The sequence below is a fragment of the Anopheles coustani genome, chromosome 2 (assembly GCF_943734705.1).
Source record: "Anopheles coustani chromosome 2, idAnoCousDA_361_x.2, whole genome shotgun sequence".
Classification (NCBI taxonomy): Eukaryota; Metazoa; Arthropoda; class Insecta; order Diptera; family Culicidae; genus Anopheles; species Anopheles coustani.
Genome location: NC_071289.1, coordinates 73,445,725 through 73,467,890, shown reverse-complemented (window position 1 = coordinate 73,467,890; position 22,166 = coordinate 73,445,725). Strand labels below are relative to the sequence as shown.

The window sequence follows — 22,166 nt, the reverse complement described above, 5'->3', positions numbered from 1 at the left end:
CTTCTAAATTACTCAAAACAGTATACAACTTCAGATTGCATGAAAACTCTTTTGAAAATGGTTCTCTTCAGAAGAAACGACACGATGACGGACGTTAAGGAAGCTACTGCGTGTCGGGCATTAACTTTTTAAAGAGTACGACTCCACGTACGGAAAATCGCGTTTGGCAACAACGCGCAGCTCACGTTTTAGACAGCCCAGGAATTGAAGTCTCCGCCACATTAAAGCCACACCGCAGCGATTCGCTTTTTTGTGCGAGTGCGGCATCTCAAGCGCTGCGATCCAACGAGCCGAGAGAACTGGAGTATTGCGAATACTTCTGGCGAGCACGGTTTTGGAAGACTGTGGGAAATTACAGCCCATTTAGGGCAGGAACAATCGCTGGAAAACTATGGGCAGAACAATTTCCTACCGTACTGCGTATTCGAACTGACCCACGCTTCCGGTTTTGCAATTTAAACTTGTTTAGTTATTTCCCAAACTTGTGCGATTCTCGCGTGAACAAACGTAACACTAGTGGCAGGCGGAAGAAGAAGTGTGTGATTCCTTGTGGAGCAGTTTTTGATTCCTTCCAAAGCGTCCTTCGTGAAGCGCCCGAATTTTGGGAATGTTTTCGTTTGCTTAGAAATTGCTTTTTTGGCAAGAGATCAAAAACAAACATTAATATGTGTGTTTTCCTCCCTTTTCGCATGTCGGGCTTTATTTTCCTTTGATTTTCCTCGCAGTGAGAGTGAAAGAGAGAGAATGGTTGATGAATGGACGGGGAAGGCGAGAGGGCGTGCCTGTGTGAGTTTCGTTCGAACGAGAGGAAATAAAGGAAAATAAAGTAACGTTCCAAAATAAGTAAAATGTTTTAATTCACGTTTCACAGTAACGAGCCAAAGTAGTCGACGGCAACTTTCTAAATCAAAGGAAAACTAAGCGAAAAAAAGCGAGAGCGAGAAAGGAAGAGAGAGAGAGCGCTCGCGTGCGAAGAAAGAAAAAAGGAAACCCGAAAGTAGTCCTTTTGTGGAAAAGAAAGTCGCCAAGAAAGTGTGCAATTCTCCTCAATCACTTAGCAAATAATCAAAGGCGAGCGGCGAAAATTCCAGTTAAAGTTGTTCAAAGTTTATTTGGTGCAAAAATACTCCGCGATCCGTTCCGCGTAGTGCGTTCCGCAAGTGAAGTTAGTAAAGCGCGTAGTTGTTCGAGGCGAAAGTAAGAAAGAAATCCCGACTCGGCGAGCCGTTCGTTGAGGCGCAGAAAGCAGACCGCCCCGTTCCGGAAGAAAAGGCAAAAAGAAGAGAAAAAAGAAAGCAAAGAAAAAAGGTGTGCCCTTTGCCCGCGCTCGGTTTTGTTCTACGCCGGTTCGTCAGAGAAAGCGAACGGCAACCAGGCACCATCCCAAACGGATTCCGGAGCAGGCTGAGGAAAATATTTGAGGACACTCCTGTACGACGCTAACGGCCTCAAAATTTTCCCGTCCACAATTAAGGAAATAGCGGCTCCTGTAAACTACTTCCTTACGAAAAAAGTCATTGTAAGTTCCTACCGAATGCCCATTTAATACCGTGCAAGTGCAAACTTATTGTCCGTTTGATGTTTTGTGGTGTTTGACGTACTTTTCTTGATAACTTGGTAAATTAAAAGGTCAACCAATGAGTTTTCCACTAAATGAATCCTTAAAAATGGCATAACGCTGGACCTAGCGCGAGAAAACATGTGCGACCTTGCAAGGAGTGCGTGAGGATATTCTTCAAGCGACGAACTTTCGATGGAAGGCTAAAAAATACACCAACTTAAAGAATGGAGAAAAAGGACTCGTTTAGTTTTTTCCTACGCAATGAAGCCATACGGGTTTTCCTTTGCGCCCAGTGGGACACCGTTGGCTGGAAAAAGGAAAGATAAATAACGTTAAAAAATATCGAAAGAAAGGGAAAAAAATCGCACGGAATGACGGTGACATTTCCCGTTCCGTTTCCCAGCGGCTGACTGAAGATTCGCCGGATTTTCCTCCGGAGCGTTTTTTTCCCCCGTCGCTCTTGCTTTCTTACGTATCCGTTGGCAACACGAGGGAGTGTAGAAGTGTGTCTCGTGCCGCGCATTTGTGTCCGTCCGTGCGACTGTTGGAGTGTGTGACGCGATGAAGCAGAAGCAGTTCCCCCCCTGCTTCCGCCCACCAGGCAGAGATGACAATGTGGAGGAGTTTCCACACCCCACGGGCACCCCGGACACACGTCCTCACCATTTGCCGGCCGGATTCAACTTTTCATCATACCCGATTTTTACAAATTTTTATTCCACCAACGATGGCACCCTTGTATTTTCCGTCTAAGTGTGTGTGTATGTGCTGGCGTATTTTTCCACCCGAGCGTTTTGGGTTGGTTTTTCCTGTTTTTTTTTTATTTTCTACTTTGCGGCATGTCATTTTTCTGCAGCACCCAAACGCGGTTACTTTGAAAGCTCAGCTGCTTTAAAACGGTGGAGCGCAATATTGGGCCACCCGAAAGCTTTTGCCATGACGGTGTCCCTTTTTTCCGGCATGAAAAATCCGCAAACTTACTTCACATTCCACTCGGCATGCAGACGAAAAAGTGCACAAATACATCACACCGGCGGGCGGGCTGGAGAACGGAAGAAAAAAATCAGAGAGGAAACTTTATGGGCCAAATGGTCGTTAAAAAATATTTCTTTATTCCCGCTCGCGCTGCGGCTTGCTTGCTGGTGGACAGTTTTCCCCGGGCACTCGCCCACAAATGTTTTTCCTCACCCAATATTTTCGGGGGGTGCCGAGAAAAACAAACCCATCGATTGACGTAAAATGTGTAGGAAAAATCCGTCCAATCGCGAGGGCACGCGAATTGTTTGGTGGAATGTCGGTACAATGAGTCAAAAAGTGATTCTTTCTTTCGCAACATTAAAGAGGCCGCCGTAGTTTCTGCAACTCGGGGTAGTTTGCTGTGTCTCTCCGGTGATGCGCCTCATTTCATCCTCCTCCTACCGGACGAAGACTCGTAGGAAGATGGTACGGTTCACAAAGTCAACGTCGTCGTCGTCGTCGTCGTCGTCGATGTCGAGAATAGCGTCATAACTTTTCCTTGACTGCCGGAACGCAACGACGGACCGTGTCACTTGACCGGAGGGGAATCCATAAGCATAAGCAGAGTCGCTCCTTCACCGACGTGATAGCGTTCTACCAGCGAGCCAACCAGTGGGTCGATTGATTTTTCCAACCGGCTGCCTCCTCCGTTTGCCCGGGGAGGGGCAATCGATGTGTGCGAAGGTTCTTTTTCCCCGGCGGTGGGGAACTCGAAATTCAAGGGCACCAAAAATAAATCCCAAAAGCCAAAACTCCCTCCGCTTCCGGGTCCGGCGCGACGGGTTTAGCAAACGCTCCCAAGAACAATGGGAAAGCAAAGTTTCTAACCTCCAGAAGTGACTGCGTGTGGATTTCCCCCCTTACATCTAAGGGACGAAGGTTTTTTTTTCTTCTTCTCCCCTTAGTGCCATTAGTTTTGCGCAAGTGATTTTTCTTCACCTTCCACCAAGACGGGAGGGAAAAGTTCGCTGACCCTGTGCCAGTGAAGGGATAAACAATGGCTGTTCGAGAATAAATTACGGTCACTTGCCGAACCCGACCGGATCTTGTCGGATCCTTTGGATCACACACACACACTCTCGCCGATTGATATCGTTTGTCTCGACACATTCGGGGAAAAATGCACAGGGAAGCAAAGCAGTGCGAAGAATAAAACATCCACCGCCCGCACGGGACATCCATTGCAATATATCAAAGCGGAAAACTCACTGGGGGAAAGCGTGAAAGGGAAAATAGACCCCCCCCCCCCCCCCCCCCCCCAGCTCCAGCGGTACCGAACGGATCTTGCTAAACAAACAAACACCGGGACGACGAGTGGTAGAACAAAAATCGAAAAACTTAACCGAAAAACACCCACGATGCAAACAATCCGGAAGTGACCTTTCGTCTGTCCCATTTTTTCCCCCGCCCGGGCGTTCCCTGCCGACGCCGAGGAAAGGTGGAAAAACGAGGGAATCCATTCGATGGACTAGTGTTTCCCGAGCGGTTCACCTGGTGGGGTACTTCGTCCTCCTCTGTTATCCAAAGCCAAACAAGCCGTTGTAACGTCGGGTCGATAATGTTTCGGCACACCGGCGAATTCCCGGTTGCCCATCACGTGAGCACCTTCCCCCGCGCCCGGTTCGGTTCGGACCGGAACACGGCGAGGATACATTACACAACGTCACGCCACTAACTCCAACACCCGATCCACCGATCGCAATCCGTCTGGCGAAGGAATTCCGCCTCGGAAGTGGAGCTTCGGTTAGGGAAAATAGTGCTTTTCCACCTCCTCCTGGTCAGTGGCCCAAAACAGGAGTTTCGCTGACGCATCGGATTGGAATGTAGGTTTAAAAAAGGAAACCCCCCAAAAGACGATTCATTTGTGTCGCACGAAACATGGTTGCCATTTCCATTTCCAGATGTTTCTTCAATTCTTTTCTTTTACTCTTCATCCAAACCCGTTGCAATGGAGTCAAATTTTCCCACTGTAACTCGCGTGTAAAAACAACAAATTTGTAACAAACGAGAAGCACCGCCTTCTCTTAGGACAACTTTTTTTCGGTCCACTCTGCCACTCGTTCGGGGGCATAACAATTCCGTTTGGCGAATGTGATAAACAAACTTCGTGCCTTCGATTTTCCACGACGGGGGGGTCCGAGTGTCTGAGAGCGATACCAATTTTTCGCCAACCACCTAAGTGGCGGCCTTCGCCATCTCTTGGTGGTCCATTGCTGTCGAGGCAATGCTGTCGTCGTCGTCGTCGATTTTCGGATCCACTTTTGCCTCTCGAGAGGGAAATCCAGCATCCAGCAGTTTGAGAGACCGCCACTCTTTTCACTCGATTCGCTTGGCGCTCGGTTGGCTCGTTCGAAATATTCCGTTTCGGGCAAATGGGAGAATTGAGCCAGCACGTTTCTGTGTTTGGGATTTGGTGCTTGTTTTGTAGTCGATCGATTTGAGTATGGTGATGTCCATTTCCTTCCGATGGTACTCGTTTCCATTGGGGAAAGTTTAACCTACAGCAGTTGTTCAACGATTCACCAAAAGTGCTCTAGAATCTTGAATGAATTTCAACCCCTTTGCACGGAGGTAGAAACTGGGAGATTTTTTCCTTCGAGTTTGTTTACATGCACACTCTTCCTACTTACTATGACAGAAATCACTTTACAAGGCGGGAACCCTAGTATAAGGATGACTTCAATGTGTTTCAGAGGGAGTTTCGTTTATTTGTTCTTTGCTTTGCTTAGTACGCACGAACGATGGTCTTCAGAAAACCCTTCCGTTACTCTGGACTTACTTCCGAGCCAAAGGTTTTTGACCTACCGGTGCGTGGTTTGCCTTTTGTTTTTCACCATCCGCTCCGGAAATGGATTTTTAATCTGCCCGGATTTCCACTGTTGATCCGGGAAACAGTGGGGATAAAGCCAACATGCTCAAAAGAACGGACCGTTAGTTCTTGAGGACATTTTTTCATGGAAGCCAGTCACAGGGTCAAATATTTTATCTTTGAAATGGGTTCATTTTTAAATTTTTCATTCTCGGTTGAGATTATATAGGTACGGTCAAACACGTGCTTGGTGTGTCATTCTGGACGTAACCAAATTTCTACGCAAAGAAAACGCAGGCCCGGTTTGGAACCACTGCACTTCCGCGAGGAAGTTGGGCTGACACAATTTCATCGACGGGACATTAATGCCAATGTCAGCGTGGCAGGCGATCAACTTCCGTCGCGTTTTTCCATTCGCAACTCTGTATGTATGTGTGGTACCGTTCAGTTTATAGTTTTCCTGCGAAAACCCTCACCCAACGGGGAAAGAAAACTTTATCAATATCGGTGGCGAAATCGATCCTCGAGCGTCTGGCGACGTCGATTGATCCAACCGAACGTCCGCCTTAGGAGCCGCTGTAAAACATCGTCGCAAAAGGCGAACCATTCAATCGATACGGTCGGAGGTCGACGTTATGGTGGTGCTGTGCGTTTGGCAGCCGAGTTTCCTGGATGTTTCAATTTCGCAAATTCCACCATCGTAAGTCGATCCGACCGGCCGCCGTCGGTGCATAAAGAGCTGCTGGCACAAGGAGCGGCCCGTTCAGGCCCTGACCCCGGTTTCCATGGCCGTTAATCACCACGGGAGGGGAATGTAGGTCAGCTGGGAAAATGGAAGGAAATCGACGGTTTCAAGTAACGTGAATAATTAATCTACCGGTCTGATGTCACTGGTTTGACGCTGGCGTTCGAAATGACGTCGACGCTGGCGGCGATGGTTTGGGTTGTAATGGGGGCAAAAAAGGGATGAATAAATTCGATTTCATCCCATAAAGCTACCCTCGCAGAGTTCGGTTCCGAACGGAGTTCGCACCAGAGCGAGAGAAGTTTCTGGAAGGTGTTTTAGATGATGAAAATTACGTTCGACCTGCTTCAGTTAAAGATAAGCTCTTTTAAAGTTTGGTTCATAGTAAAGTTCATTTAAAGCAACAAACAAAGGGTGCATTAAAACTAAAGCTAAACAAGTAATGGGACTGCCAATCTGTCGCCTAATAATAATCTAGGTGATTAACTGTTGAAAAAACATGATGTTCCAAAAAACCCTCTACCAGAATTGTTCTTTACTGTTTGCGGAAGAAAATTTGGAAACAAAACTTTTGCATTTCACTGTCAGGATGCTTTTTTTCCAAGTGACGAATAAACACCAGTGTACATCGGAAATAGGTAGCTAGGCTTGGCTAGAAAATGCAAAATACAACAAAAAAAGCAACACGAATAATCTCACACCCTGCAGTGAAAACTTCGTTCATTTAGCGCCGTTTCCAATCTGTTCGCTGATTTTCCTTTTGCCTTCGTTTGCATTGAATTTATTTGCACCGCCAGGCTGGTTTGAGCGGTGAATTCCGTAAATCTCGGATGTCAGACGCGAGCGCACACTCACACACACACACACACACACACACACACACACACACACACACACACACATACACACACACACACGGGGAAATTTTAGTGGAAAACAACAAAAAAACCAAACTCGACAATGTTTGCGTTTCACCGCAAAAAAAAAAACATTCCCTCACAAAAACCTCTCCAGGAAGGATAATTAAAACCAACGACCGACAGCAATCGTCTGTGCAAATGCCGGACAGGGCTTATTTCAGCCCCGCCCTTGCCTTTCCTCTCCTTTCGTCTGTCAGGGGGGACGAGAATCGGACAGAACTTTTCCTCTCAGGTCCCTTTTTCCCTCCTGGGAGCACTTCACTTATACCGCGAATCGTGATGGCTTGGGAAGGGGGTGCTCGGGAAAGACGGGCGCGGGTAAACAATGTGGCCTAGGGCAGGAGCGGAAGGAGCAACCCGGGGCCGGTCTAATTTCCCTCATAAAAAATGAACACACCGGCGTGCATAAAACAAACGGCCCGAACAACTTTACATGGACTATATTAAAGAACGATTTTAATTTTCACTCCTAATAAAAGTTACCCAAAACGCCGGGCGCGCCCGCGACCGCGCGGGTTTTAGGGAGAGTTTTCCCCGGGTTTTCGCCCGGAATTTGACGGGGCTCGGGCAAACTTTTCACCGAACCCGTACCCGAACCTTCCACTTTCCTGCACTATTTGGAGCGCGCCCGTCGAGCACGGAAAGGTGTTGCCAAGCGGTGGAAAACGAATTTCCTTCCGTCACTCCGCCCGACACGAAAGACATTTTCCGTGTGCTACACCGAATGCGCTAGCGAATGGCAAAGCCCCGGGGGTCGGCGAAAGGACACCGGCAGGAAGGTCGTTTTCAATCCCGGGAAACGCGGCTGGCGAAGGTTCTTAAATATGTTGAATGAAGAAAAGTCGGCGATGCTGAGTGCGCAGGAAGGAAAACTTCTTCGCCACCGGTCCACCTCACTTTCATTTATTTCTTTTGTTCTCCAGCCCTGGCGGAATGGAAATCCTTCTTCTTCGGCCCGGAACCGAACGAATGGGCATCGGGAGGAAAGAAAGAAAGAAAGAAAAAACATCACTAACGAACCTTTCAAGGCGTTTAGCCGGAAAATCCGGCGGTCCTTCCGATCTTGACCTCACTGGTCCGACCTCCCCGTGTACGGCTTCTCGATCCTCGAGTTCGCCTTCCTTTTTGCTTTCCCGCACTCATCAGGACTCTTCTCAGTGCGGGCAGCTGAAGAAATCTTTTTCCACAGAAAAACAAGAACAATTCAAGTGGATCGGACTTAATTTTTAAGCCATAATTTTCCTCCGTTCCGGTTTTTTCTTCCCCCTCCCCCGTAACCATGTACGAAGAGGGCATAAAAAGGGTTTTTACTTCCCGGCCTACGTTCGCTGGCACAATCCTTTTCTTTAAAAAAGCAAACCTTCCTTTTCAAATAATTTAAATGCAACAACCGACCGCGAATGCGTTGTTCGATGCTGAAAATCGGCCCGTTTTCCCCCGAAACCGGTCCATTTTGCGGTGCTTCATTTTGTTTGCATTTCGATGTTTCCCTCCCCCCTTTTGCTTGCCTTTTTAATAATCGTCCGCGCTCGAACGGGGTATTCAAATCTCATCAAATGATAAGCGAACGAGCGGTGGACGAGGAACTAAAAGAAATCGGGTAGCGAATTTCCCCCGGGGGGCCTGGTGGAAAAACGCCGGCCAAACCCCTTTGCGTTTGGCTGAGGCGACACTTTTGATGAGCTAATTAAATGGAATTACACTGCACGGTCACGGTGTGAAGGAGGGGAAAAGCCGGTCGGATAAATGAGCTTCTGTCATCCGTTTTTCGCCCCGAAGAAGAAGGTTCGAGGTAATATCTTTGTCATACGGATTTCCATTCGGGAAAAATTCTGTTTTGTATCACTTTGTGCGAGCAAGAGGAGGATGGTTTAAATGGGGATGCGACGGGTTGTTTGCTTAGATGATGGCACCATGTTCTTGCTCTCTCTCTCTCTCTCAGCTCAAGATGGGTGAATCGGGTTGGAAAAAATAGGCCCGAGTGCCCCGAATAGAACGGCGTGCTGGAACAATATTTGTTCGCGCCTTATCACGCTAATCGTGCTACGTTTCTACTTGCGTGCGTCAACATACCGGTACGCGTGTGGTTCCAAACGTGCGAAACGTGCACGAAATCCCGTGTGCCTGTTCTAGGCGAGAGGATCGTTTAAATGGCGCGATTCATTCGGAAACCCCCGGTCCGGACGATAGCCGGTGACGGCTTGCTCCGATGGGATCGAACATCAGGTACCACCTTTCGAAGCTGCACGAGCAAACATAGGCCCCGCGTATTGGAACACAAACTCGTCCCATACATCAGCCCCTTTACACACACACAAGAGGGTGGAGGGAAAAAAGTTGTAGTCCCACGAGATGAGGTCGATGGCTGCACATCCTCTTTTTTCCAATCCCCAACGCTAGTTCGCCGATAGTTTAGATTAAAACCTTTCCCTGTCGGCGACACCGGGCCATTCGAATGTATCCTGGCTTCGCGAGGCACACGGAATCCTTCCACCGGGAACGTTTCAAATCGATATCCATTCAGGCGTGTCGTTATCCTGGACATCATCGTTACGCCGCCCTCGGTCCTCGAGGGTTCGTTTTTGCGCGCCCAGTTTTCCGACACATTCGGCAGGGTTTTTGGACCATGAGGTACCTGAGCTTGTGGGTGTTGTTTGCTCCACGGCAAGGTACGATTTTTCCATCGCGTCCATTTGTCCGCGGCCGTGCGCGACCATAACGTTTTTCCGCGCGATGGCCACCTGGTCGGAGAGTATCCGCACGAATATATTCCGATATTTTTTCTCCTGCGTGTCTCTTTTGCGAAAAAGGTAGCTCTATTTATGCAGGGCCCTCTGTCAGGGGAAATTTAGAGCTGCCCGGACGGACATCCCGGACGGTGTGAATAAAAACTGTTTGCCCGTCCGGGCCACCCGGTTCGGTTCGGAACGGATCCCTCCCCCCGGATCGGGAAACGGCTTAGCGTTGAACAACTCCGGCAACGGAACTCGAGCGTCCGAGCGTTCGAGGTGATAGAGTGAGGTTTGCTGCAAGCTGCTGAGAGCCTCTTCCAACGTTTCGCAACGAGTTTGTGGGTGGATTTATTCCCGCCCGATAATACCCGTCAGCGGACGACGATGGCATCCTCCGGGCCGGTGAACGGCGGCTGAAACTGGAATCCAGCGACGCTGCAGGGTAGTAATTAACTGTTTAGCACACCGTACCGAACCCTTAAGCCAGGCCGTGACCGTGTTTTTCTTTCCATCCTCCCACCCTGACAGAGGCATTTTTACCACACGGTTAGGGAAACTTGGCCATCTTTCCCGATGAGCGGGGCGCTTCCGGGTTCGTAAAAAGGGGGCGAAAAATGGCCGTTTAACGACACGAGTCGGTGAAAAAACGATTTTCGGAGGCTTTTCGGGCGAGTGCAATCTTTTCGTGCGGTGGTAGGGGAAAAATGTAAATCACCCCAAAAGGATGCCTCATTTGTTTCGGCCCGCAACGGGAAAAACCCCCGAGGAGCAGAATACACACCTAATGTCCCTGCTCGGCGCTCTAAATGGGTTTGCTACAAAGTGTTACATTTGTAATCGATATTAAAGCTCTTTGCAACGAGGAACGAGCGGGAGTTACTGGAGTTTTTCAAACACGAATTCTTACCTACCGTCGCACAAAAATGCTGGGAAGGGGGATCGCTTTAATGATGCTAAGAAGACAAGAATTCGCATGAATATTCAAAATGAAAGAAGCGAACATTAAATTTTATTTTGTTTACTTCTTAATCATTGAGTATCTATTTTTAAAGATGATAGTATTATCGTAAATACGAAATATTTTTTTTATTTAAAAATCAGAAAGTAATTTAGCACTTTACCTAACTTCCTGATGTCATTTTATAATAATATGTGATACTCGAGAGAAACATTAATACAAAACGCATTAAACAATTCAAAGGATTACTTATTAATTAACAAAATAGTAATTAATTGTTGCAAGAGAAGTCTTACCATTTTTTCATATACACCGTGCGATGGGAATAAAAATCATTGTGAGACAAATTATTAGAAAATTGTTCAATAATTTACCCTTTTTTCGATTCAAAACAAATGCAAACGGCAGGCAGAGCTTAAAAGAAAACTCTAAACCGAAACATGTCCGTGTAACACAAGAAAGTAAAAATGAACTATTTCGAGCTCAAGACAAGCAACAAAAGCAATTACATTTGCTAAATTATTGCCTCATATTCGTCTCTCCCTCGCTAACATTTTTTTCCCCGTTCGGGAAACTGTCCACCCACCGAGAGAGAGAGAAATCAAAAAGAAAGATGCAGCCCTTTCGGCGGCGTATTTGGCGAAAATCCGAAGCACGGTTAAAGCCATGCTTTACGGTTACGTACGGAAGAGGATCTTTTTTGTTTTCCCCCTCCCACTGGGATTCGTGGTTTTTCCTGCACTTGGCGCGAACCGTCCGAGAGTGGATGAAGCAGAAAACGCTCTGAGTCACTTTGCTCCCGTGCGTGTTTGCCTTCGGGGCGTGTGTGTGTTTCAACCGCCCTTCCCTGGGACCGAAATCCATTTGAGCCGACTTGGAAGCATTTTGCTGGCCTTTAGTTCGTCTTCCACGAAACTCGACACCCCGGAAAAGCCCCTCCCCCCAACACTAGACACTTAGGTGAAGAGTAGTTATGCCGTTTGCGAAGTATTTATAGACGCGAGTGCGTTTGTGTGGACGTTTGTGTGTGTATGTGAGTGTGCCGCGGGCGTACACATGCACCAGTAAGAGTTTCCGGAGTTTGGTTCGCCCCCGAAATGGCATCGTGTCCTTTCGCCCGGCCACCCGGGGAAAGTGCTGGGCGAACGAGTTTTGTTTGGTGTAAGCGATTTGTGGCCGCTTTTCCGTCTCAGGCTCCCTCACGTCTTCACGCGTGTGGTGCCGGATCGGTGGATGAATTTTTCCCTTTTTGTAGGAGGTTTTTTTTTCGTCTGGCCACGACTTTTCGGGGCCCGTTCTGTTGGTTCCCGGTTTCCATGAATCGTTACCACGTGCCGGACGTGGACGGACGAGTCGGAATCTCGTGCCACTATCGTTGTTTTCCCGCTGGTGCGCCGAAGGACGTGCCCATATACATGCGGACGTGTAATGGGAAGGCAAAAACCCCGAGCGCCGAGCCTAGAGCGACTTAAGCGCCTGCCGCCGGGAAAGTGAAAGTCCGTACACCCTGGTAGCCTTCCTTAAAGCTATGGGCACGTACGCGAAGGAAGGAAAAATTCAACAACAACAACCAGCGGACCGGTCGGAAGACGGGCGAAGCCCTTTATCCCTGTGAAAACGCTTAACGAGAGCTTCTTATCCCAGCAAAAGCAAAAAATACAAGGAAAAAACGACACATACATGCACACGAATGTATTAGTTTTGGGGCGAGTTTTGCGCGCAGCGAGCGTCTGGAGAGAGCATTAGCAGAAAACAAAACCGAAAAAAAAACAACGGGCGAATTCGGAACGCAACTGTGAAAGAAACAAAGTTACACGAACATCGGACGGAATGTGTGCCATTGTGTGCACGCCCATGTAACGATGGTTTGTTGAGGAAAGTTTTGCGTTTTTCCCCGTTTGCCAGCTTCACCGATAAGGCCGGAAAAACCAGCAACCCGGGGGGAAGGAAAAAAATCACACACAGATATTACACATGTGGAGCTAACATTCCCAAGTCAACCTCCCAAGAGGAAGGCATGCGAGGGGAATGTAGAGACGGACGTGGGTGGGAGGGGGGAGGGGGGGGTTGGGTGGTTGCGAAGCCAAACAAATGCCCTTGCTCGTCGGGCCAGTGCCTTTTCGCGCCCTCGTTCTGGGTTGCACCCTGGGAAACTCTCGTCTCTCGGCCGGCGGAATACATTACCAAGTGGGAAGAAGGAGGGGGAAGGGAAAACGCACACATGAGCGCATAGATTATGTACACACAATGGTGGCAAATCGTTCCGACAGATAACGGAAAATTATTAGAACCCAGGCGGTGGAGTTTTTGGGCAATGGAATTGAAGGAGGAAAACGTGTGTGTATATGTGTTTGTATGCACGCCAGGCTTGCCCAATTGGGTCTGGCGGGAAAGCGGGGGGAAAGTTCGCGCAAGTGGATGGAAATGGATGAACGGTTTTTCGGCGGGGGTGGTTTCGTCCGAACGGTAGGGTGTAAAAAAAAGCTAGGGAAGCCCCCGGAAAAGCGAGGGGGTGTTGAACGTCACGAGGTTTTTCCGTCTCTCGCATCCACGCGCTCGTGAGTGAGTTTTTCCTAACAAGAAAACAGACACCCACCCTACCCGCGCACCGGTGGAAAATACGGCCTTCGTCTCCACCTCGGCTCGCCAGTGAACCAGACCACGTGGCAAATCGGGTGGAAATGTTTCGTGCGGCACCAATTTTCCCTAGCTGATCGCTGAAGTGCGCACGCAGAATTTTGGACCCCGCGTTTCGGGGGTGTTTGCCACGTGACGGCAAAGAGCCCAGTGAGCGTTCGGGTAAGGAAAAACCAACGACGAACCTTCCGTTTCCCAGCCCCCACCCCCCACCCTTCGTTGAGCGCAAATAGATGGTTTCCAATTTTTCTATTTGTTTTAAATTTAATTTTGCAAAATTTCTCTTCCCACTCGCTTACTTGCCGAGCCGTTGTTATGCTGTGTGTTTTTCCTTTGCAACATCGAACAGAAGTTTTTCGCTGGTTAAAAATTGCCGACGATTTAGATTCCACGCGAGTGTGCGATTCGGGTGTTGATTCTGCGTGATTGAGGACGGAATGGACGGGCCTCACTCGAGAACTCAACGCCGCGATCGATGGGCATTTGTTTTTCGTCTGCTATTCATCGCGGTTATATTCATTATCGCGACTCATCATGCCGCAGTGTTTGTAGAAGCCGGATACAACATATATAATACGAAATAAAAATATAATCCGTTCCTCAATACGTCGGGCAGCATGAAAACACAAAATCTGCAATGTCTGCTCCGGGATAAATTTAGCACACACACACACATAGACAAATACACTCCAACGAGGGCAGAAATTATGATGCGTCGGCAAACCCCGGTAGCAGAGAGAAACACAACGTGGTGCGTTTAAAAAAAGGGATGACTAAAATACATTGGCTCGAAAAAATCGACCGACATTTCCTCAGCCTGATTAGATAGCCCTTCTGTTTGATTGTCTGTAGGTAGGCGTGAATGTGTGTGTGTATGTGTGTGTGTTTGCAAGGTGCTTGTGTTGCTGTTTGTTATTTAAATGAGATGTTTGTTTCGCGCTATCAGCACACCACACCGGTGGCACACCGTTGGGGAATGAAAAACCCTCAGTTGATGGGAGGGAACGTGTGTTTGCCGTGGGGGAGGAAAATCTCTCCAACCGTTGGTACAAAAACGAAAAATATTGCTGTATGTGTTTTGAAGCGTTGAAGTGGACGAAGGATCGGCAAAAATACTGCCTCCCGAACGTACAGCTCGAACGAAACCCATTTCAAACCATACGTAATTTTGGGAGTTCGATGAAAAACCGGTCCTGGTGGGGTTTTTTTTTTGGTCGAATTCGGGAAAAAAACCGTGCTTTGAAAAACCCACCCTGGCGTTCAAATAATCGCGAAAAACGCGCACAAGCCGATGCCGGTGGTGCGTTGAAATGATTGAAGAGTTTAATTTATTTTTTCAAACAAGTAGCGAACACGCCCGCTATGAAAAGCGGGTGAACGGTTGAAAAACCGGGGCGGAAAAGTCGACGCGTGAAGTTAAAGGCCTCCGGTGCCACGCAAAGGTTTTGGCCATGCGGCTTTCTGTCGACCCACGCCCGAATGTCTTTGATTTTCTTTTCCCCACCAAGGCGTGGCATCGGGCGAAGTTGAAAGGTTTTCTCGGCTTTAAAGAAAACATCCTTCCGCGGGCGGGCGACTTTTCCGTTTGCCTCAATTTCTTCATTAAAGTCGGTGTGGCAATCTTCCGCGAGGTGCTTTTTTCCTCAATCTTTTCTTCGCACCAGCAACGCCCCAAACGAGGTTGCCGGTCGCCTGTTTGTAATCCACGCTGTTGAGATGGTGCCCTACATCATCATCATCATCGTCATCCGCACACACACACACAAACACATAAGAGTTGTTCGTCTCGGTTTTCGAGGCCGGGAAAAAATGGGAAGCATTCACAGGCAAAGGGCATCGGTATGTCGGTGCACGAGTGTGAGTGAGTGTGTGGAAAAGTCAATATGTGTAAGCCGAGCTCGAGCCGGTTGCCTCAACCCCCCGCAGGACGTCATCGCGGTTGGCCGTTGTTGAGCGTTGAAGTACACTTTTCAAAATGCCATTCTCACATGACTGGTAATCCATCTTGCAAACCAAAGCCGCCGGTAAAGTGTATAGTGTATATCGTCGCCCCCACGTTGCCCCTCCCCCCGGGCCCAGCGTCCTTGAACGACAACAGATTGCGAACGGGAGGGTGGCGTGCGGCGTCCCATCTTGCTACTCGACACACAACACACAACATCACGCTCGATGGCGATGATCCTGGAACCCCGGCAAAAGTCGTCCCGCTTATGAATAGGAGTCTAGGATTTTTTTTATTATTATTTTCCTCAATCCCTCCACCCCCCTCCTCCCCCCCCCCCCACGCGGGCTCTCGAGATGACTCCATCAGGACTTTGTTTTGCGGCAGGCGATACCGATCCGCCTGCCTTTGAATGTCTTCGGCATGGGGAGGTGCTTTTTCCATCGCTGAAAGGACAGCGTAGGGTTTCGCATCCGATTTTCGTTTCGCCGAGACTGCATTGCTTTTTTTCCCCCAACGAGGAAGATTGATTTATCGCTTGATAGACTGTACCAAAATATTCAATTTCTGACTCGTTAAAATGAAGAACGGAACTCAGACAAACTTCCTCTGGAAGAGCAAACATGGCCGTTTTTATTTTCCTCTCATGTTGAAAGAAATTTTATTTTCGACAAACATTTCATTGCTCGAAATGAAAGGATGTCGAAATATCTCCGAGCAAGCCATAGGAACTGTATTTAATTTTGTATTACAATGCTCACATAAACCAACTTCCTGCAGCAAAGATTTTTATGCAGAGTAGTATCAAGTATGTCTACCATATTTGATTCTATGTTGAGTTGCAAACCAATATTTCTTGTGTTTGAAAAGTTCCTACTTAAATTTACTTTCAGCAGAAATAGATCCGAGTATAATACGAGTTGGATGAGTCCTTCCTTTGTAAAATCTGTTCAAATACGATGCTGTATCGCTATACTTATCCTACGTCAATGTGTGCTACGAGTGCTCCCGGGCATCCGTACGAACTCCAAATGGCTTCAACCAGTAACTAGACGGCTGATGTTCCTAATTCCAGGACTGTGGCTATTGAAAATTGCTACTGCATTACATCTCCCTCACACACACACACACACACACATACACACACATACACAAATACAGGAGTACACAGGCACACACGTGTGCATAGGCGAGGCGCAGAGGAATGCGAAAATTGCCAATCAACGCCACCACCGATGGCTTTAAGCTGCCGATAATCCTTTCGACATGGGGATACCGACAACGAGCGACTGGGAGAGGTGGTCCTCGCGTGCACTCGCAAGCACCCATGCCGGCCATCGTTACATGCCATGGAATCCGGAATGAAACCAGACCTCGAGCCGCACGGCACCGGGTGCTCTCGGTGACGTATTTCCCGAGTGCTTTCGAGCACCTCGACTCTCGACCGAACCACGGGATGGATATTTTATCCACCATTTCCATGCCGGCGCGGGAGTGTGGGTGGAGGGGGGCTTCACCGTCCACCAATCGGTCGCAAATAAGCTCCCTTAAGGACGGCTGATGATGATGCAGCCGATGATGATGATGATGATGAGGCCGATGGGCGCTCGCCACATTCAAATCCAGCCGCAAAGAGTGTGGACACGAATTACGCAGTGGTTATGTTGTTGCCGACCTGGGGAATGGGTGACACCGGTGGGGTTGGGTGTATGGAAGAGAATGCACCGGATTTGGCGGACAGAAGTACGCGGGATAAAGAGCCAAGCCAGGATGAACGCCTGTCGGTTGGGTGTACGAACCAATGTCCAATCCTCGACGATGTCTGGATTTAGCAGCCGAGGTTTTGCAGGAAACGTGAGGTGAGGTTGTGGGAAGAAGGGGGGGGGGGACTTTTGTTTTCGCTCCTGTTTGCATTTCCGCCTGTGCCGGTCCCAGTCCACCACAGGTTCGGTACCGGTTCGCTCCAGCTTCCGGCCGCGTTTAATAAAGTATGCCGGCGTCCGAGTTGCTTCCGAGCGGGAATGTCCAGGCACAGGTTCACTGGCATTCGTAGGTGTTTCGAGCCCGGACTCGACCCTGCGTCCCCACGGTCGCAAACATCGAAGCCATTGAAAGTGATTCGCAGCTGAAGGATGGACGCCGAGGATGGATTGTTAGCGTGCGCGCTTTTCCGACGGGACGGTGTGTTAGTGCGTCCCGGAATCCTTGCCGGAGTCTGATTGCACGCACACACACATGCATCGGGGCGCTACTGTGCGGGTGTTCGTGGCCGCTTCGTAAATAATTGCAAATTATGGAGATGTCTGTGCCAAAAACCTGCGCCACACCGACGATGTGGGAGCTCCAATTAAATGACGTTCTGCTCTCGCAATTTCGTATACATTTATGCAAGTCGGGCAGCCCGTTGCCGATGGGAATGGGGACCTGGTCCAGACGAGTGAAGTTGCGCACAGCTCTCTCTTACACACACACACACGGAACGCGTGTTTGGAACGACGCAAAAACGACGTTGTCCCTGCAGTAACGAGACAGTCGTTCCTCCCCAAGCCGTAGAGAAAAATTCCGATTGGATGCGGGTGTCTTTCACTTCATTTTCCGCGTTTTTATTTTGATTCCGTAGACACGCTTTCCCTTGATTCTCGGTGTGATCTACAGATTTGTTTTGTGCCTCGTATTCTTTCCCTCCCTCCCACGAGCCTGCCAGACTGGCATCAGCAAATGTTTCGACGCCACCAGAAAGCATCAAAACTCGGGTTCGTTTGTTTGAGATAAATTTTGCGTCTGCCAGACCCGTCTCGCTCAAATGTTTCCCCACAGCGATTCTTTTTCACTCGGTGATTTTCCTTTGAGTCCAATTACTGCACCAAGGACCCGTCACCGAAAATGTCCTCCACCTTTTCCTCACTCTCCGTTTTTTTTCTACTCCTCTTCATTCCAACGTTCGCGTGTCGAATTATGCTTTTCCCCTGTTCGATTGTCGTTCATTATGCTTCCGGGTTGCGAAATTATGCCTTCCATCATCCGCGCCCAGGCGGCAAGGCCAGCCAGTTTTGTTTTCTTGTTTTCTCCTCGTAGTTTTCGCCATCCACCGGACCACGGTTTTTATTTTCCCGGTGTGAAAGTTTGTTGTGCGGCTGACTGGATCGTTCCGGTTTGATTTTTCTGTTTTGCGACCGGCGGTGGGTCATTAAAAATCAGACCAGAATCATTATCGTTATCAGTGTCACCGTAACGACTGTGGGGACGCGCGGTGAAGCACTCTCGGCGAGACTCTCGAACGGTTTTGGAGTGAATGTTGAGACCGTTTTTCTGAGTGCTGTTGTCGGTATATTGTCGTGGGTATATTTTTGCAAATAAATTCATCCTCGGTAGTGCAGAAAAACCACAGCTCATGCGCGTATTAATTGCTATGCTAATTCGGATTGAGGTTTTTATTTTTAACTTCACTTACACCGATTTTTTAACCCACAAGGAAATACAGCATAGGGAATTATCGTGTTTTTTTATTCTTCTCGCACGTTTACATTAATTTTCATTCGGAATAAATATGTTATAATGAGTTTATAGCTCTTATTGACATATTGTCTATTACCTGTTTTTACTCTAGCATTAACTACTTTATTTTTTCATCAAAAAAAGCGTATTACTTTATTGGTTTAGTCAGTAGGATTTCATTGCTTTTGCAATCAGTTATTTATAACTCAAAGTGATCTTTTAAACAATTCTTTGTTGAATTTAACCTTGCAGTAGGTATTTCTTATACAATACCAAAAAGTGTGTTTATATCAAAGGTCAGATCTCAAATCTGAATATGTACTTCACTCTAAACACTCCTGACAGGACCAATCCGCAACAAATTATTGAAATACTCGTAGCAAACACCTCCAATTAGTATATTTTTGGTCGATTGTTTTATGGCGTGATAGACTAGGCTGAACTCTACCTTACCAAAGAAATGATATTGTGGCCGTTTCTTTTGTTATACCGAGCCAACGCTGTCGGAACTGTTGCGTGACGAATTCGTGATATAAAACGGATATTCATTAGAGTTCTATGATACACTGTATAAAGGCTCCACTTGTTACAAAGAATATTATTTTGATAACTTTTAGCGGGTTTTTCGTTCATAAGCTGTTGATGTTTTGTGTGTGTGTTTTTAGCACCACATTAACGATACTATTTAGCATGTGTCGTGATACAACGCTGATGTTTTTCTTTCCATTTTCCGTACACTTTCCATGGAACAAGTATTCTTCCTACAAGCCACATTTTTCAAGCCTCTTGGTGGTTCAATAAACCATCGCATATCCTGCTGAATATTCAGCGACCTTATTTTTCCCTACGCTTGCCCACGGAAAATATCTCCAAGCGCGTGGTGTCCTTGTACCCGGCACGTCACCATGCGTTCGGGTGGAATTTTCTTTTCCTTCAACACACCAAATTCGCCACCCCACACCGAACGGCACGCGAAATATGATGGACTATCTTGGTACGGTGAACGGACGAACCGAGGGGTGGGGGAGAGGGGGAGGGTATTTTCCTTCGTGGCAGAACTTTGTTTATGTATAGGATTTTTTTCCTTTGTTTGATTATTTTTATTCCTTTCGGTCCTTTCCATCGTCTTGGAGCGTTGGGCGAAATGGCATGGAAATGCGGGTGGAAAAGCGTCCGCAGGGAGTCTTTCTCCGGCTCCTTCCGGTTGAAAGGCCTTCTTTGGGTGGGGCGCGGGGCTGCGTTTTGGGCCGCGCTTCCACGCAGCCGTGGGTGATAATGAAGTAATTTTGAAAGGAAATTGCTTTGTGAACCGCTTCAAAAGAAGCGAAAAGTGCCCTCAAAGTCTTTGACACGGGACGCGCTGGTCAAAGAAGGTGGTCCGGGTGGCGGTGGGGAGGGGTGCAAATGGTTCGGCGAAGCGGCATTCTGCGGAGAATTCATTCGCCAGTGTTAGGATGTTGTTTGCTTTCTTCTACTAACGCCTTCTCGCTCCAACTGGCGCTCGTGCGACGTGTAGCGTATTTTATTTTTATTCTCGGGGTGTAAATGTTGTCGAAGCGCATCAAAGACTTCATCATCGTCTCTTGCTTCGTACTTTGATTGCTTTCTGGCGCGAGACTTCTTAAGAACTCGCCGCACACAGCTCTCCTCCAGCAGGGCACGAGGCAAACGAAACCGAAACCAGTTCATCTCGATGAAGGAAACGGCGCAGACAAATCCGAAAAGGACACCGGACTGGGTTCCGTGGGTCAGTTGGGACCGGAAAAGATGCCCCTGATGTGTGCCGGAGCATTCTCTGCCTTCGCCCTCAGCGAGGGACATTACAATTCGATGCACGTAAAAAAATGCGGCACCTTTAAATCTTCCCCCCCATGTCTGGCACCGTTCGTCTCCGCAGGACGATGTAGTCCCCGAAACCAATCGTTCAATTTATTTCTCTCCACTGTGTGTCGGCCTGCGGGTCTCATTTTCCCTTTTCTGGTCAGCTCATCGAAGGTTGAAATATGGGTGGGGATGTTTTCGATTTTTTGGCCTGCCAACGAAGCCAGCCAAAGGAATCGAATTTCTTTGAGCCGCATGTCGCAATGGTCGCCCTTGCCGACGGTATTGATATTGCTTATCGACGCGCGGTACGTCAAAGCGGCAAGAAAGTTCACAGTTTTCACTTTCAAACCTCGGAAACCCGGCCCGAACGCCCCACGCCAACTTGTGCTTGTGGACTCTCTCCCCGCAGATAGGAAATTGTTCTCCGGGGCATCCTCTGGTGGACGCGCGCCATTCGCATGATGAGTAGGATGGAAAAAAATCCCAAAAAGCAAAAAAGGAGGTCGGCGGCATCCGACGCGCGATGGGGCAGGCACCGGACCTTTTCCCTCCCCCGACAGCGGTTAAAACTTGTTTGGTCAGAGGACAGACCGGTGGGTGGGAGGGGCAGGTCGAAGGAGCAGAGGAGGGAAAAGTCCGAAAGTAATAAGAAATAAATCCCAGCATACCATAAATATTTATAGATTCACTTCGGGTATGCGCGACCATGCGGGTTCGCCCCGTTGGGTCTTTAGTTCGTGTTGTGTTTTTCCGCTGTGGCTCATGGCTCTTGGTGTGTGTGAGTGTGAGCGGGTGAACGTGGTTTTGGGGGAAAACATTTTTGTTTCCATTTTCCGGACTGCCATAGTTCCGGCGATACTTACCTCGCTGACTCGACGATGACAAGCGGCGAATGGAACTGCACGGCAATGGATTGGAGAAGGAAAAGAACACGATCACGCATCATAACCTCCCCTTCACTGTTGCCCCACTTTGTGCCCTTTACCAACGCACGCAACATGGGTCACTGGCCACCCGCAATCAAACGTTCCTTCGTTGTTGAATTTCACTTTGGTTCGAATTAAATTGTGGATTCACTGGAACAAACAGAAGTACTGCTGAAAGTCCCATTGCTACAAAAAAGTCCTAATTCCCCGTTCTCACCATGGAGATACTCGCTGATGAAGGCATATCAAATGTAAGAACTGATTGCAATTGATTTACCCCGAGATGAAAACTAATACCACTTTTAATTATTATGGTTTGAAATTCCAATTATTATTTTTTTTTTTATGTGGCACGACATCCCCTAGTGGGACAAGGCCTCTCTCCGAAGAGAGTTTGTGTGACTGAAAGACGGTATATTATAGATCGGTGGTCAGCCGTTCGTAATACCGGAGGGTGCCAGACTCGAGATTCGATCCCACAACTTCGGTGTGGTGTTTCCTCGCGCTACCGCTGCGCCATGGGCACCCCCAATTCCAATTATTTGCTTGCCATAAAATACAGTAGTTAAAAATGTGAAATATAATATCGCAACTCCTATA

General features: G+C 48.2%; 1 protein-coding gene across 3 annotated transcripts in view; it reads left to right on the top strand.

Annotated features, from left to right (window-relative positions):
• Window positions 1–22,166, top strand: part of LOC131266988 (RNA-binding protein Musashi homolog Rbp6) — a 253,858-nt gene that overhangs the window by 573 nt on the left and 231,119 nt on the right. For all 3 annotated transcript variants that reach the window (XM_058269706.1, XM_058269705.1, XM_058269709.1), the window contains exon 2: window positions 872–1,519. The gene's annotated coding sequence lies outside the window, so the exon portion shown is untranslated. The remainder of the gene's footprint in view (window positions 1–871; window positions 1,520–22,166) is intronic.